This window comes from Notamacropus eugenii, chromosome X (assembly GCF_028372415.1).
Source record: "Notamacropus eugenii isolate mMacEug1 chromosome X, mMacEug1.pri_v2, whole genome shotgun sequence".
NCBI lineage: Eukaryota > Metazoa > Chordata > Mammalia > Diprotodontia > Macropodidae > Notamacropus > Notamacropus eugenii.
The window spans coordinates 54,083,706-54,099,085 of NC_092879.1; the positions used below are offsets into that span (position 1 = coordinate 54,083,706).

Consider the following 15,380-nt stretch of genomic DNA (forward strand, 5'->3'; position numbering starts at 1 on the left):
GAGGTAACAGTGCCATGAAACTGGGTGGAGCAGGGTAGAAGGCAAAGGATTCTCAATAGATCTTGATAGGGACAATCTAGTATTTGCCTGCTTTGTGGCAAGGCCAAGCTTAGTTAGTTCCAACCTCCTGCCTGATTGTTCTTATCCAGTTGCCCAACAAATTCACATCTCAAACCTGCGAAGTGGGACAATCCCAACAAAGACTGAGGCAGTTGTTTGGAACACAAGGCCAGCAGGGCCACCCCATGTCTGCCCCACCAGCCTGACATATTGTTATGTGCTCTCAGACCCTTTGGGTCAGACATCCAAGGAGTGAGATGGGAGATGGGAATGGTGTTGGCTCCCAAAGGTCCCCACACATCATTGTCAGGAGGGTCAAATGAGAGAAAGGATGTAAAGGAACCCAAAATGTCTGAACTGAACTGGTCCTTAGGAGTTAATTATTTCAATTCCCTCGTTAAACAGAGGAGGAAACTGAAGCCTCTAACTTGCCAAGGAAATGGGAGCTTTGATTATTACCTAGAAGAAGAAAGAGTTCTAGCCCTTTCCAATGGGTACATCAGCATAGATTAGTTGATCAGATTAACTAACTAGGAACCAGTTCCCACTTAGGGAGCTTAGCTTGAGAGGGATGAGATAAACAGGGAAGTTTCATTAAGGGCAAGCTAGAGAAAGGAATGGTAGCGATAAGCCTGAGAGAGCAGAGGGAAGAATGGAGGTGGGGGCTCTTGCTCAGTTTTGCCTACCTGCAAACCTACCTATGCAGAGTGGCTATGGACTGAAGTCATGTGACCGAATGCTAACTCCCACATATGTAGCATTTCAAACGTTGGATCTCCTCTGATATGCTCAACACCAGCTCTCTGCGTATGGGCAGGCAGTGAAGGTTTATCTCACCTCCACTGGAGAACCAATAGGACCTCACCTAGTCTGGCAACTGGTCTAGTTAAGGCATGGAGGTAGGATTCCACCATATCCTGTGTCTTACTGAATGTGATTGATAATACCAAGAACGAGCTGATGTGGCATGTATTTTATTTAGCAAGATAGCAATGTCTTGGAAATGGCTAATCAGGCATTCTGAAGCAATACGGATGACATTATCAGCCAAACTACTGATGGATATCTATTCTCCCCAAACATCCAGAGTCTAAGGTGTTTCCATGGCTACTGTGAACCATACAAGGGTATGTACTCCTACTTTCTCAAGGTAAATCTTTCAACAAAGAAAGAAAAATAATTTTTCTTCACTCAGACTCTGTGACTCTAGCTTGTTAGAGAATGGCAAAGGAGCATCTTTAACTTTCTTAGTCATTTGAGTGACTAAGAAAATTATAGTTAAGGGAACCTAGGGATGACTTTTTCTGAATGAAAGATAATTGTTAAAACTATACTTTCCTTGATGATGAGCCCCGTGCCTATTTCCCTTCACCTTTGCCATCTGACTAGGAAAGAAACACCCAAATGCTGAAGTAAACATGTGAAATTACTGGCAATTAGAGGACTGAGTCACACCGGGGGATACTTTTGCTGTTCAAGCATGAGAGTAATGGTGAAAGTTCAAGGTAGACCATAGACAACCAGTGGGGACCAGCACTAGAAACCAGGCATCTCTGTGGGCCCAAGACTCAGGAAGGAAGGACACCTGTGAGTATCTCCACAAGGTCCTGCTCTTCTGATTGCTGCTTCCCATCGCTGCCTATTGAAATCCCATTGCTCAGGTGGCAGTCCATGAAGTCCTTCTCACCAGAGAGTGATACAGAATTCGGAGGACTCCGGAGGCATTTTACAGTGAAGGAGACAGGACCAGGAAGTGACTTGCCCCAAATCACACAGTTAGTAGTGGAGTGGGGATTCAAATCCAGGCCTTGAGTGTTGTACTCAGGTTTTCTAGGGTTGCATGTGTAAGTCTTATGTCCCACATGCCTTATTTACTCCAAATAGACCATAAACCCCCTTGAAGGCAGAGACCACAGTGGAAAGAAGAGACTTCATATGAGGGCATAGCTCCAACACTCCAGAAATACCATTTCCCTGGGTCAGATCTGGGTGAAAATTCAGGCTCCATTATTTATGACTTGTATGACCCTGAGCAAGTCACTTGATATCTCTCAGGCTCAGTTTCCTCACTGTAAAAGGAAGAGATTGACCTAAAGGTTCTCCAAGAGTCTCCACCCCCTCTCCCCTTCTAGCTCTAAATCTGGTGATTATTTGATCCTTAAAACTGTTTTGTCTTCCTCAAAGGACTGCGATGAAGAAAGTGCTTTTATAAGCTTGAAAGCATGGTACAAATGTGAGCTGTTATTTATATCTATATCATTCTCTCCTTCAAACATTTAGTTCAGAGTAGTTACTTAACAAACATTCATTGAATGAATGAATGAAGGGCTAAGATTGTTCATTCAATAAGTGAGTTCTCTTTCCCAGCATTAGCACTAGTATGGTATGACCATTAATATTTCATTAAGATGGAGCCTACTGCACACTCATGCAATGCTGTCCATTTATAGTGCTGGGGGTGGGAGTAGGGGGTCAGTATCATAGGGGAAGGTTTCTCTCATGCTGGTGGAATGTTACAAGCTAGTACACTAGGTAGCAGCTGTCCAACTGCTTTCTTTGGAATAGAGCGCAAGAATCATGGGGCTGACCAGGTTTGCCAGACATTCCCAGTACATGAGCAGCATATAAATTCAACTTATTTCATGGGATCATAGAAGTAGAGCTGGAGGGAATTTCTGAGGCCATCTGGTCTAATCTCATTTTACTAAGGCCTACAGAAGTAAAATGACTTGCTCACAGTCCCACAGATAATAAACATCAGAAGCGGCATTGGAGCCTGGGTCATCTGCTTCTTTTCACTGCATTAGGCTCTATAGGTCCTCCAAAGTTCTTATTTTAAATTATTTGAACATTTCTTCAGAGATGAAACCAATTACTTGAATGACTAAATTGTGATTCGGAAATTGGGATTTAGAGTTCTGGGCTCATTTTTCCAGTGGCAGAAATATCTTTCCTGCTCCAATTCTGTTTATTGAGAGGCAGCAGATTTTCCCCTTCCCAACCCTGGGGCATAGGTAGGAACTAGGAGCTTCAAATTCATTTTAAAACGGACAGTTCTAGATTCTCACCACCACCTCTGCCTCGAGGGAATTGCTGCCTTTCAATGAATTTCTGCATTCTTGGACTTGGCCCTGGCTAGTAGCCACAGTTCAAGTAGTCAGAAGGCTCAGGAGTCAAGCTTTAATCCTGTCTGGTACTGATAGTAAAGCTCCTACTGTGTGAACTCAGGCCGAATGTGGGGCAGCCTTGTTTGAAAGGTAAAGGGCCACCATTGGTTGACTCTGCACTTTACTCCTGGCCTGAACTTGCCCAGGCATTTGTAAAGATTTCAGACCGTTCCTCAAACTCAAGCTCTTTCACTTGAAATGATGAGTAGAGTGGGACAGAAAGGACTGGCTATTCTTTCTCAGGATCTCCATGGGAACAGGAAATCCAAATGACCTACATGGGACTTCTGGGGGACAAGCAGACCCAACTGCCAGGTGATATCTTTCCCTGAAGGTCACTACCAGGTCAGTCTGCTTAGAGTAGAGAAGTTTTCAAGGTTGAGCTAGCACTAAGAATTCAAGCTGAAAAGGATGTCAAAGGCTAGCTAGTCCAAGCCGGGCATTTTAGAGATAAGAAAATTGAGGCCTAGAGGTTATGCAACTTTCTTAAGGTCATACAGACATTAAATGGAGGAGATGAGACTGAAACTCAAATTCTCTGACACCAATTTTCATACCATTTTTGGCATAGATCAAACGATAATTGATGATCAGTGTAGAATTGGAAGGGACCTCAGACGCCATCTTTGTCCAACCACTTCATTTTACAGATGAAGAAACTTAAGGCCTAAGGTTACAGAAGTCAAAGGCGCAGAGGTGAGGTTCAAAGCCACGCCCTCTGACATCAACTCTCCTTTGGCTCTGAAAGACACCAGTATGCCTAGAAAGCACAGCTGTGGGGGACATCCCTATGCTGTCCCTTCTAGAAAGGAGGCAATGATGCCTGCTGTGGCTTACCAAATCTTCCCAAGGGAGAAACTGCTTGGAAGAATTCCACAGCCTGAAAACCACTACACTGGCTTTAAGATGTGCTATATTTACTACCATACAAGTTAGCTAAACAAACCAATTAGGGAGTGATTATTCAAATAACAAAAGGCACATTCCCATCACAAAGGGCTCGCTAAAGAAGCCCTTTAAATGCTAGCTGGCTTCCAGCTTTCCATGATTGTCTAGCAACCACTACCTACTCCTCAGCAGTGGTCCTGGTCCTGCTGAAGTGTATATCGATGAAGCTCAATTCAACAAGCATTTTTGAAGGGCCTACTATGTGCCAGACACTGCATGTAGTAGGTACCAGGAATGCAAAGACAAAAAAATATTCTTCAGTCCCTGCCTGAGAAGACCTTACCTTTTACTAGAGGATAAATCATACATTAACAGTAAATCAACATAAAATAAATCCAAAGCAATTTGGAGGGATTGGGAAAGATCTTATGTAGGTGACAGCACCTGAGCTATCTCAAAGGCAATAGGATATTCTGAGAGGTGGAGGTGAGGAAGGTGGTTCAGTGGATAGAGCACTGGGCTGGAGTCTAGAAGACTCGAGTTCTAATGTGACCTCAGACACTTACTGACTGTGTGACCCTGGGCAAGTCACTGAACCTCTGTCTACTTCAGTTTTCCCAACTGTAAAATTGGGATAATAATAACACTCATCTCCCAGGGATGTTCTGAAGATCAAATGAGGTCATATTTGTACTTTATAGCACCTATCAGGTAGTTCATAAATATTCCTTTTCCCTTTCCTTTCCAGGCTTGGGAGACAGCCTGTGCAAAGGGATAGAGGTGATAGAAATGCCCCATATGGTTATAGTAATGAGAGAAGTGTTAAATCAGTCTGGAAAAATTGGTTAGTCAGGTTGTGAGGGGTTCAAATGCCAAACAGAATAAGAGACAGCATTTTATCCTATGGGCAACTGGGATCCACAGAGGCTTCTTGACTAGGAGAGCAGCATGGTTAGAGCTGTGCTTTAGAACATCTGTTTGGCAGTTATGTGGAAAATGGATTAAAAAAAAGAAAGATTGGAAGCAGGGAGCCACATCCGGAAGCTATTGAAATAGTCTGGGGAAGAAGTACTGAAGGCTGGAAATGATCTGGGAGCTGTGTCAGTGAAGAGACTTGGCTGATGATTAGACATAGGGGATGAAGAAGAGGCAAGAGCTGAAGGTGACTCCTAAACTGCAAACCTGGATCACTGCATGGATGGTGAGACCCTCAACAGAAACGGAATATGTGATGCCTAGGGAATATTGAGGTAGTCATGTTCAGTAGGCATATAGTAATGTAGGAAGAAATGAGGGCTTGCTTGCCATGGAGACTTTGGAATTAACTAGAGAGAGATGATAATTGAACCTGTTTAAGGGAGCTGATGAGATCACTAAAGGAGACTGAATCCTGATTGGACAGGTAGATGAAGAATCAACAAAGGTACTGTGTTAGGAAAACTTAAGAGAGTGAGACTAACGCCTTCCAAATACCCTTCCTGGCTCTAAATCTTTGATCCTATCATCATCATCCTCCTATATATCTGTCTTCGTTTACCCATTAACTCATAGAAGTCCTGGTCTTTTCATCCCTACTAGCTCCTACAGACATGGTATTGCCATATCAGCTAACACAATGTAACATTATTTCCACGATCCCTAGAAATCTTTGAAAAGGGGGCACTGGAAGTAGGAAGATGGGTTCTTAGATGCTAGTAGTCTTAAGGTTCCTTCCAGTTCCAAATCCTATAATTATGTCAGCATGGAAGAAGGCACAAATCCATAAAGACCTAGAAATGGTCAATGAGATTAGAGAAGTTGCTGCATGTTGTTGGACAGCAAGAATGGAATACTTCAGTAACCCCAAGTCAGATCAACAGGATACCTCTTTAAGAGACTTGGTGGAAGTAAGGTTTTAGATGAGGACAAATGCTGTTTTTTTAGGACTATAAGTTCTGGAACACACAGGGAGAGGAAACTGAATGGCCTTGTTCCCAAAGAATGAAAAGGAACTGGTATAGAAAATATTTGAGTGTGACCCACTATGGAATGGTCATCACTATACAATTAGGTTCTATATTCTTGCAGGAGAGGAAAAAAAAAACCCAAACAAAAACTATCATGTGGTTACTCACTTTTCAAAAAGGGAAAGACAACAAACTGTGGGTGTTAGGTAAAAATTGGAAGAGTTCAAAAAAGGAAATAAACCACAGGAAGCCTGGAGACCATTTATAAACATCTTATCGGAAACCCAGGATGAATGTGGGCTGAGAATCAAAAATAGCAGGTACCCTGGGAGGGGGTGGTGGTTGTGTGAATGGCAAACTGGCGAAGTCAGTAGTGGCCACCTTTCTAAAATGAAAAATAGGTTGGCTCACAAAGATGGAAGTTCAGGTGTGAACTAGAAAATACAAGATACCTTGCAAGACAATGCAAAGGCAGAGTTCTTTTGAACCCAAGGGCAAGAGGTGACTACATTAAAAACAATTTTGTTACAGCAAAAGGTGGACTAATATCAGAGCCACAACAAGAAATATTTGCACCTGGGACAAGTGATAAGACAGGTACCCTCAGTTTGGGTTGGTAGAGTGGTAGGAGGTGATATGAGTCACTGGTCCATGTGGTGGGATACAGAAACCAGGGCACACCAGTGTGAGGCTGCTATTGAGGAGGCCTCTGTGGAGTGGGAGGGAATAGGCAGGGTGAGAAAGGATCTTAGACACTAAAGGCCTGCAAATACTGTCCGCACCCTCTGAATTTGGTGCCTTGGGGATAGCTCTGGACACCCCACCCGAATTGTGGACCTGCCTCTAATTAGAGATTCCATGGAAACTTGGGGATCATGAGAAAAAAAGGTCAACTTGGAATTCAAAAGGAAGAAAAAAATGGAAGAGACTGGATTAATTCTTTTCCTTGGTCTTTCCTGAGGGAGCCATTAGTTAGACAAATGAAATCCTGACAAATATACTGGATGGTCTACAACTAATGGAAAAAGTTGATGTAGCAAAATCACCAGGACTAGGACCAGATGGAACCCCACCCAAAGTTTCCAAGGAGCTCAAGATGGAAATTGTTGGCCAAAATGTGTAATGCTACAAATGGCCACCATGTCTTGGAACTGTTGAACTGCCAATGTGACTTGAATTTAGAGGAGGGCCTGGGGGTGTTCCCTGGGGGTACTTAGAGAGAATTTCAGAGAAATCCATGACTGAGAAAGCCATAATGGGTTATGGAAGGAAAAAAAAGAATATTTGAAACGTATCCCTGACCTCCGAGGGTGATATAATAGGGAACAAGGAGACGAAGGAGTGTAGTTTCCACCTAATATGTTGCTCAGTGTTCCTGTCAGAACAGAAAATCCTGGAATGCACGAACTTTAATGCAGAAAGATAAGACGCTGCCTTTCATATGGGAAAAGAATATTACTTACCCCATCATTATGGCATGTGCTTTGAGTAATTTTGCCAAGAGTGGGGATGGATTTCTACTTCCACTCAAATTCTTTACCTCAATCCCTCATGGCATGGAGATGACCCTAGGTTCTCAAGGGCAATGACAATGAAGAATGATCTCTGGCAGGTCCTACCAAACTGAAAAGTATTGCCAATAGCACAGTGTCAACTGGGAAGGTCTCCAGAGGTATGCCCCAGGGGCCTGGATTTGGCCCTGTCATTTTTATTCATGACTTGGAAAAAGGCATAGATGACATGCTCATCAAATTTGCAGATGACACACAGCTAGGAGTAATACCTAATGCAATGGATGACAGAGTTGGGAAGCAAAATGGATGGATGAGAGCTTTGGGTTGAATCCAAGAAGATGGAATTCACAATGGATCAATGTAAAGTCTTACACTTGGGTTCAAAAAATCAACTTCCCAATTACAGAATGGGGGAGTTGAGTTTAGACTACAGTTTGTCAAAAAAAAAAAGATCTGGAGATTTAAGTGGACTGCCAGCTTGATAGGAATTATCTGGGTGATCTGGCAGCTAAAAAATGAATGCTAATGTGATATGGGGCTACATAAGAGAGTCAGTGATTCCAGGAAAGGGAGTGACATTGATGAGTTGGAGAATATCTACAGGACCAACACAGCCTTGACTCTATGCCATAGAAAGAATACCTGAAGACCTGGGGATATTTAGCTTGAAGAACAGAAGACTCAGGGGGATTAAGATAGCTACCCTAAGTATCTGAAGGCCTGTCCTGTGGAAGAGGAATTAGACTTGTTCCATTTGGCCCCTATAGCTCTTAGTTGACAGTGTTGGAGAGCTGCTGTGGGCCAAAACAATTCATCACCCACCACGGGTGATGAATTGTTTTGGCCACAGCAGCTCTCCAACACCGTCAACTAAAGGCTACAGGAGGTGTGATCTGTGCCAAGGGAGGATATTATCCATACTGTTGAAACCACAGATCCTGGAAGTCCTGCTGGGGAAGAGATGACACTAAGCCATCCCTACTCCCTTCTGTAATTATCCCTGCAACCAGCATGATCCAATTGCCACCTTGCTGCCTGGAGTTAGGGGGTGGAATCTGTGGCCAAAGGGCAGTAAAGCTAACAAGCCCACATGGGCATTGAAACATTGACTGAGGTTTCATTAATGCTATGTTCCAACCCACCATAAAGGAGAAGGGAATGAGGTGGGCTGAGAAGATAGGAGGTTTGATTCATTGCATGGGAGGGGATCGGTCAGAATGTTGAGATTTAGTTACCACCATCAAAGGAATTGGGAACTTGAAAGCTATGTATGTAAGTACAGTAGTCTCTGCTTGGCTTCCAGAGTCAAGCATTTTCATTGAACTTTGGAAGAAGCTGGGTGACGATTTCACAGTGTTTATTAATACAGTTGTGGAGGGGGGAGGGAAGTAAAGCGACTGCTTTATTATTTATTTTTATTTTAAATAAAAGGAACTTCCAGCTGTGTGACATGTGCAGTCCCAGCAAAGCTATGGATCTAAGAGATTCTGTGTTTTTCTACAGGAGCACCAAGGCTTGTTGGATTCAACAATTCAAGTCAGCAAACATTTCCAAAGCAGCTACTATGTGCAAGGCCTACTGCTTGCTACTGTAGCAATGACTGAATGAGATCCTGTTTGGAGAGATAGACAGGTATCTATCTATCTCCTGGATAGCTCGGTAGAAGGTAGAAGCCCAACCAGATAAGATCGAATCTTTTGGAAAAAGTAGCAAAACCTGTTTCCCGAAGAATATGAAATTTTGTTCAGGAAGGGCTGTTCCCAGGACAGGACATTCCATCTCTAGTCTCCATGACTTTGCACATGCTCTCTCCCAGCCTGGAATGTGCTCTCTTCCTCACCTCCGCCTTGTGGAATTCTTAGCTTTCTTCAAAGCTTAGCTCAAAGTGCCACCTCCCAGAAGGGTCTATCCTGAATCCCTGTGCTGCTAGCACCTAGACCTCAGAAATGACTTTATCTAGATTTTGTATTTAATTTTCTGTGTCCATGTCTCTTCCCCCATAGAATGTGAGCTCCCTAAGACCAGTGACTGCTTTGTCTTTTGCTCCCTACCACCTGGCACACAGTAGGTACTTAATAAGTACTTGATGAATGAGTAGAGAAGCAACTGTGTTACAAGAGAAAGAGGCCGCTGAATTTGGAGACAAAGAATCTAAGTTGGAGTCCTGGGTCTGCTACTTGCTAACTGTGGAATTTGAGGCAAGTCATGTAAGCTCTCTGGCCTCAGTTTTCTCCTCTCTCAAATGAGGGGGCTGTATGATGGCTCATAAGGTCATTTCCAGCTCTGTCATATGCTTCAATTACTGTGTAACTTCTGTTGGATGGTTTGAGTCATCTTTGGTGAATGGAGACTAATGATAGACACTCAGAACATTTAATCTGAAGGATCCTTAAATAATGTGAATAGCTGATGCTTAGATGGTAGGGTTTTTTTAAGTTTGCAAAGTGTTCTATACGTCATCTCATTTGAGCCTCATCACAACCCTGGGAGACAGGCACCATAGATATTCTTAGCCTTATTTTACAGAGGAGGAAACTAAGGCTCAGCTTAAGTCTTTGTGACTTAGTCACACAGCTAGAGCTGGGCCTTTAACCCAGGTTTTCTTCTTGGCCAGCACCCATCCCAACATGCTCTGCTATCTCAAGCAGTACCATCCTCTCAACCTCAGACTTTGAGACTCTCAATGTGAACTAATAGCTTCAATCTTCAGTCAGGGAGCTTGCCTTCCAGAAGGAGTACCAAGTACCCCAGCGAAGCACTGGTGCTGTTAGCTACTTGGGAAATAAGTGTTAACCTTATCCAAGATTATACAGGTCGTAAGTTTTAGAGGTGAGATTTGAACCTACGTCCTTTGACTTCAGACAGAACCAGTGCTCTTCCACTGTACTATATCCCTAGTACCTAGCATAGATGCTTGGAACATAATAGGAGTTTCATACAAGCTTGTAGGAGTGAAGTAAAATGATCGATGTAAGCAGGAGGTAGTGTGGTGCAGTGGAACAAAGTTTGGCTTGGGATGTAAGGAGTTCTGGGTTCTAGTCCAATCTCTTCCTAGCTACGTGACCTTGAGCAAATCACTGTCCACCTCTGGGCCTCAGTTTTGTTTTCTGCAACTTGAAGGGACTGGATCTGATCTCTCTTGTTTGCTTTTTCCATGTCATGCTGCAGTTGCTACCATGAATTTCATTTAGTAAGAATCATGGAGAAAAAAATGTTTTCCACTGGAAGCAAAGTGTGTCATCTAGGATAAGGGTGGGGAATGATCATTTGACCTCCAATGAAGTGATAAATAAAATAAAGTCTAGTACTTTGTGTTTCTATGTCAGGTGCCATGTTCATGTTTGATTCAGATCATAGAACAGGACAGGACCTGGGAGGTCATCTATTCAACCCCCCTCATTTTATAGGCGAGGAAACTGAGGTCTATAGCAGAAAAGGGACTTTTCCAAGGTCACATCCAGGTAGTCTTTGCCGAGGTAGAATTTGAACCCAGATTCTTTCAGACCAAACCTAGGGTTCTTTCAACTGTTCTATATTTCACAGAGGTCTAATACTTCTAAGATTTTCTTTAATGTAAGGGGGAAAAGGGGATTTAAAAAAAATCTGAAGGCCTAAAATAGCCATATTGTTCCCAATTCTCATACCCCACCCACTAGATTTCCGGTTCCATTGTCCCTCTAGTCTAAGAGGGCTGTGTTGCCTTCTTGGTTCATCTTGAAAAAAGCCCAAATAAATTTTGAGCCTGGTTTATAAAGAATCCATTGGGGAAAATGAGATGAAAAAAAACTACAAAGGGCCCTAGCCTCTGTCCTGATGACTCAGGCCCAGATGAAGTCTGTGAGGCAAATGGAGCCAGTGGTTATAACTTCTTGGGTTGGGGATTCTACAAATTGACTCTCACAATATGGGCCAGGAAGAGCAGCAAGCAGAATCCTTGGGCTGGCACAGTCCAGGCTAAACCAAGATATACTCAGTCAGCAAACCTTTTCCTTAAGGCTTCAGGTACTGACACTCTCCTGGGTTCAGTTCACCCATGTAGCAGAAGCTGTATCGCACAATCAACAGAACCGCAAAGGGAAACTGAAAGAATTCCCTATAAGGACAGGTCTAGGCTATGCTAGGTTTCTAAATCCAAAAATCTTTTTTCTTAATAGCCCTATAACACATCCCCAGAGGGACCACGCCCGATAGTGAGAGTTCCTCCTTCTGGCCCTTTAAATTGTGAAATCTAAGCCTAGAGAAGCCTGCCTGAGTTCTCTGGAGGAGTGACCCTGCCCTGTTGACCTACTTGGGCTCTAGAAGCTGCCATGATACTTCCCATGGCACTTGGTCAGTGGAACAAAATTATACTCTCCAATCTCAAAGCTTTTGGGTGATGGGCCTGAGAAGCTGTCCTCCTCAAACCACTGCATTTAAGCAAGGGAAACAAAAGGCACCCAAGCTAGGGATTTATGCCAACGGCCGCCAGTTCATACCAGGCAAATGCAAGGAACTGGCTTGTCTACTGCAGCAACACATGCTATGGGGACTGACTAGGGCTGCTATTTATCTGTTGTTCAGTCACATTGGACTGCGTTTATTTTTGAGCCACTGCTCCAATTAAGCCGACATCCCCTTTATCAAGGGACTCATTTCTGGCAAATTGAATTGAACTTTGCAAAAATCTCTGTGAATCAAGCACCTCGGGGTTTGATTGGGGATGCACAGCAACTGAAGAAATTAATCACCGATCAGTTTACCACATTATGATGGCTTCCATTAAAGCAGCAGCAAGGTGGAGAAGTCATTCTCAATGATTCCCTGGGGTCATATCGGTAATATCTTGGAGTGTGGAATGTGTGCTGGGCAAATCAGTATGCTGGGCTGCTGGTGACTTATTCCCTTGCAGCTCCAAACCCCTCCCCCAATCACAATACCCAGGAAGACATGGGATAGACTGGGGGAAAGCTGAGAGGGTGAAGAGCTTCATGGATCAACAACTTCCTCCCTACCCTTACAGGACTTCATGGATTTTTACAAAATGCTTTCCCAAACACTCACTTGTTAGATCTTGCCAGTAGCTCTTTGTGGGAGATAGATAGCAGAAATAGTATGATTATGGTTTTTCATTTGGTAACTAGGTAAGGTAGAAGGAGTCCTAAATTTGGACTCAAATCCCAGCTCTGACACTATCTGTGTGACTTGGTACAAGTCAGTTACCCTCTCTGGGCCTCAGTTTCCACATCTGTAAAAATGAGACTGAATCATAGTGGCTCTAGCACTCTGAAGTTTTTAGGGTGCTTTATGCACAATATTTCATTTGATCATTACCTTGACCTGTGAGGGAAGTTATCCCCATTTCATAGATGAGGAACTGGAGTTTCAGAGAAGGGAAGCAATTTGCCTGAGGTCCCACAGCTCCTAAGTATCAGAGGCAAGTCTCTTTCCTGATTTCAAGGCCAGCACTCTATCCACTACCCCACCCCAAGCTCCCTCCTAGCTCGAATTCTCTGACTCTCTAATGTCCATTTTCACAGATAAGGGGTACCAGGCTCAGAGATGTGGTATGACCTAAGGTGATACAGCACAGGCCCCACAGCTAGAAGAGAGAGAACAAACTTCCAAACTTCCAAATCAGTACTCAGTCCATTCTCTCATGACTTCCTGGCTGTGGAGTCCCGGCAGGAGCTACAGCCTCAAGGACTGAATATCCTCTCTGTTATCACTTTCACATGGGACTTTGGGGTCTTATACTTCTCTACAGCACAGCCCACAAGTCTCCATCCAGTGACTGCCTGAAGGCTGCCAGGTTGGGGGGGGGGGCATCCCATTCCCCTTTGAGACAGCTCTCTCCTGCTTAGGGAGAGTTTCCTTATAGGGAGCTGAAATCTTCATCATTTTGGCTTACTGCTCCTAAATTTGCCCTCCAGGGCCAAGCAGAGCAAGGCTAATCCCTCTTACTCACGACAGCCCTTTACCCTTCATGATAGCTCAGGATAAACATTCTCACTTCCTCAAAGTGATCCTTCTATACCATAACCTGCTCATCCTCCTCTGGATGCTCTCCAGCTTATCAACGCCCTTATTAAAACCAGGCACCCAGCAGTGAACATGGTGCTCCGGGTATACGCTGTTAAACCAGGGGGAGGGTTAAACAGGGCTATCGCTTTCTGAGTCTATGATGGGAAAAACTTTGCTCCCTGCTGTTTTTGACCTTTTTGACTTTTAGTGATCTCAGAGAACAAACAGGTGAACTGCCACCTACAGTTATGTAGATTCTTATGAAGTTAGCTTTTTGAACCCAAGTGTAACACTTGATGTTCCTTCCATTTTATGAGATTGGTCCCAGTTTTTCTAGCCTGGCAAGATTTTTTCCACAGTGACTGTCTTTCAGTGTGCAAGCTCTCTCTGTCTCTCTCTCTCTCCTTCTCTCTCTCTCTCTCCCTCCCTCTCTCAGATTTGTACCATCTGTACATTTCATAAACATGCTGTATATCCATTTATCCAAATCACTGGTTAAAAACAAGAGTAAACAGCACAAAACTTGATAGTTGAGTATCCTCTACTTCTTGTCTAAAGGTCACTGTCTATTTGACAAACTTTCAAGTAAGAATCTAGAGGTGTGAAGGACCAAAGAAGCATCAGTCTTGGCCTCACATTTCTTCATCTATAAAATGAGGAGAATGACTTAACCACACACCCAGATTAGGAGCTCACTAAAAGAAGGTCAAAGGAATGACTGTCTCCACTTCCTTTGGAACTCACCACCATGTATGGATCTCACTTTTTGGTGAGTTCATTGTGGAGATGATGCTAAAATGGGTAATTATCAAATCAGTAGGCGGACTAGAGAAACACTAATGTATCTTCTAGCTCTAATGCTCTCCAAGTTCTAAGAGGCTCCCAGTTCCTTGGGCCTCATCCAATTTAGCCTGCCATTGGCTTAGAGGAGGCTGAGCAGTTGGAGTTAGAATGAAATGCCCCTGAACTAAACTGGAGATGTAAGAGAAGTGTGGTTGAGGGTAGGGGGAAGCAGTTCTCAGCTCTCCATGGAGGCTCTAAGAGAACACAAAGCAGCATTATTATTTCATGGCACAAAGACTCAGTGAGTTCTCAACAGTCTTTTTCTTAAGTCTCATGCACTTGAGAAAATTGGACAGTTATAAGACAATTTTTTTATGGAAAGCATCTCTGTGAACTCTCTAGCTCATAGCAGTGCTGAACTTGGACCTTTTGAATTTCTGCAATGGGAATCTTTGATAGGGATCTATTACACCATGAAGGTGTCAGGAAATTTGTTCTGACAGTATCGAATAGGTCTCAAGAGCCCCCCTCTTGGAAGTCTGAGGCAGAAGACTAATCACCAGGTTAGGAGTCAGTTCCAGGCTAGGTTTGAGATGGAGCTCAGCTGGTTATTAACCAGGTAAGAGTAAGGCTAAATCACTTAACTTTTTTGTGTCTCAGGGTCTTCATTTTTAAAATGGGAGAATCAGATAGATTCTCTCTCTCTCTCTCTCTCTCTCTCTCTCTCTCGCTCTCTCTTTCATTCTGACACATTGAGGATTCTGGCAAATTTCATTCCTGGTGAAATTCATAGCTTTGAAAACAGTTCTGTATGTCTCCACGCCCATTCTTCATGTGAAAACATCTGGATCAAGAGATCATGTGGATGATCTCTTTATGAACCTTAAAGTATTATATCGATGCCAGCTGAAATTATTAAAAGGCTATCTAGTTCTCAGTTATTCCAACCTTCTTTTGACTTCCTAAATCAAGTTTTAATCCTTTTGTGTGTATCATGAATCCCTCTGGCTGTGATAGCCATC

At 43.4% G+C, this 15,380-nt stretch overlaps 1 protein-coding gene across 11 annotated transcripts in view; it reads right to left on the reverse strand.

Moving 5' to 3' along the window:
* Nucleotides 1–15,380, reverse strand: part of MBNL3 (muscleblind like splicing regulator 3) — a 165,546-nt gene that overhangs the window by 29,886 nt on the left and 120,280 nt on the right. The gene's annotated exons all lie outside the window — the stretch shown is intronic.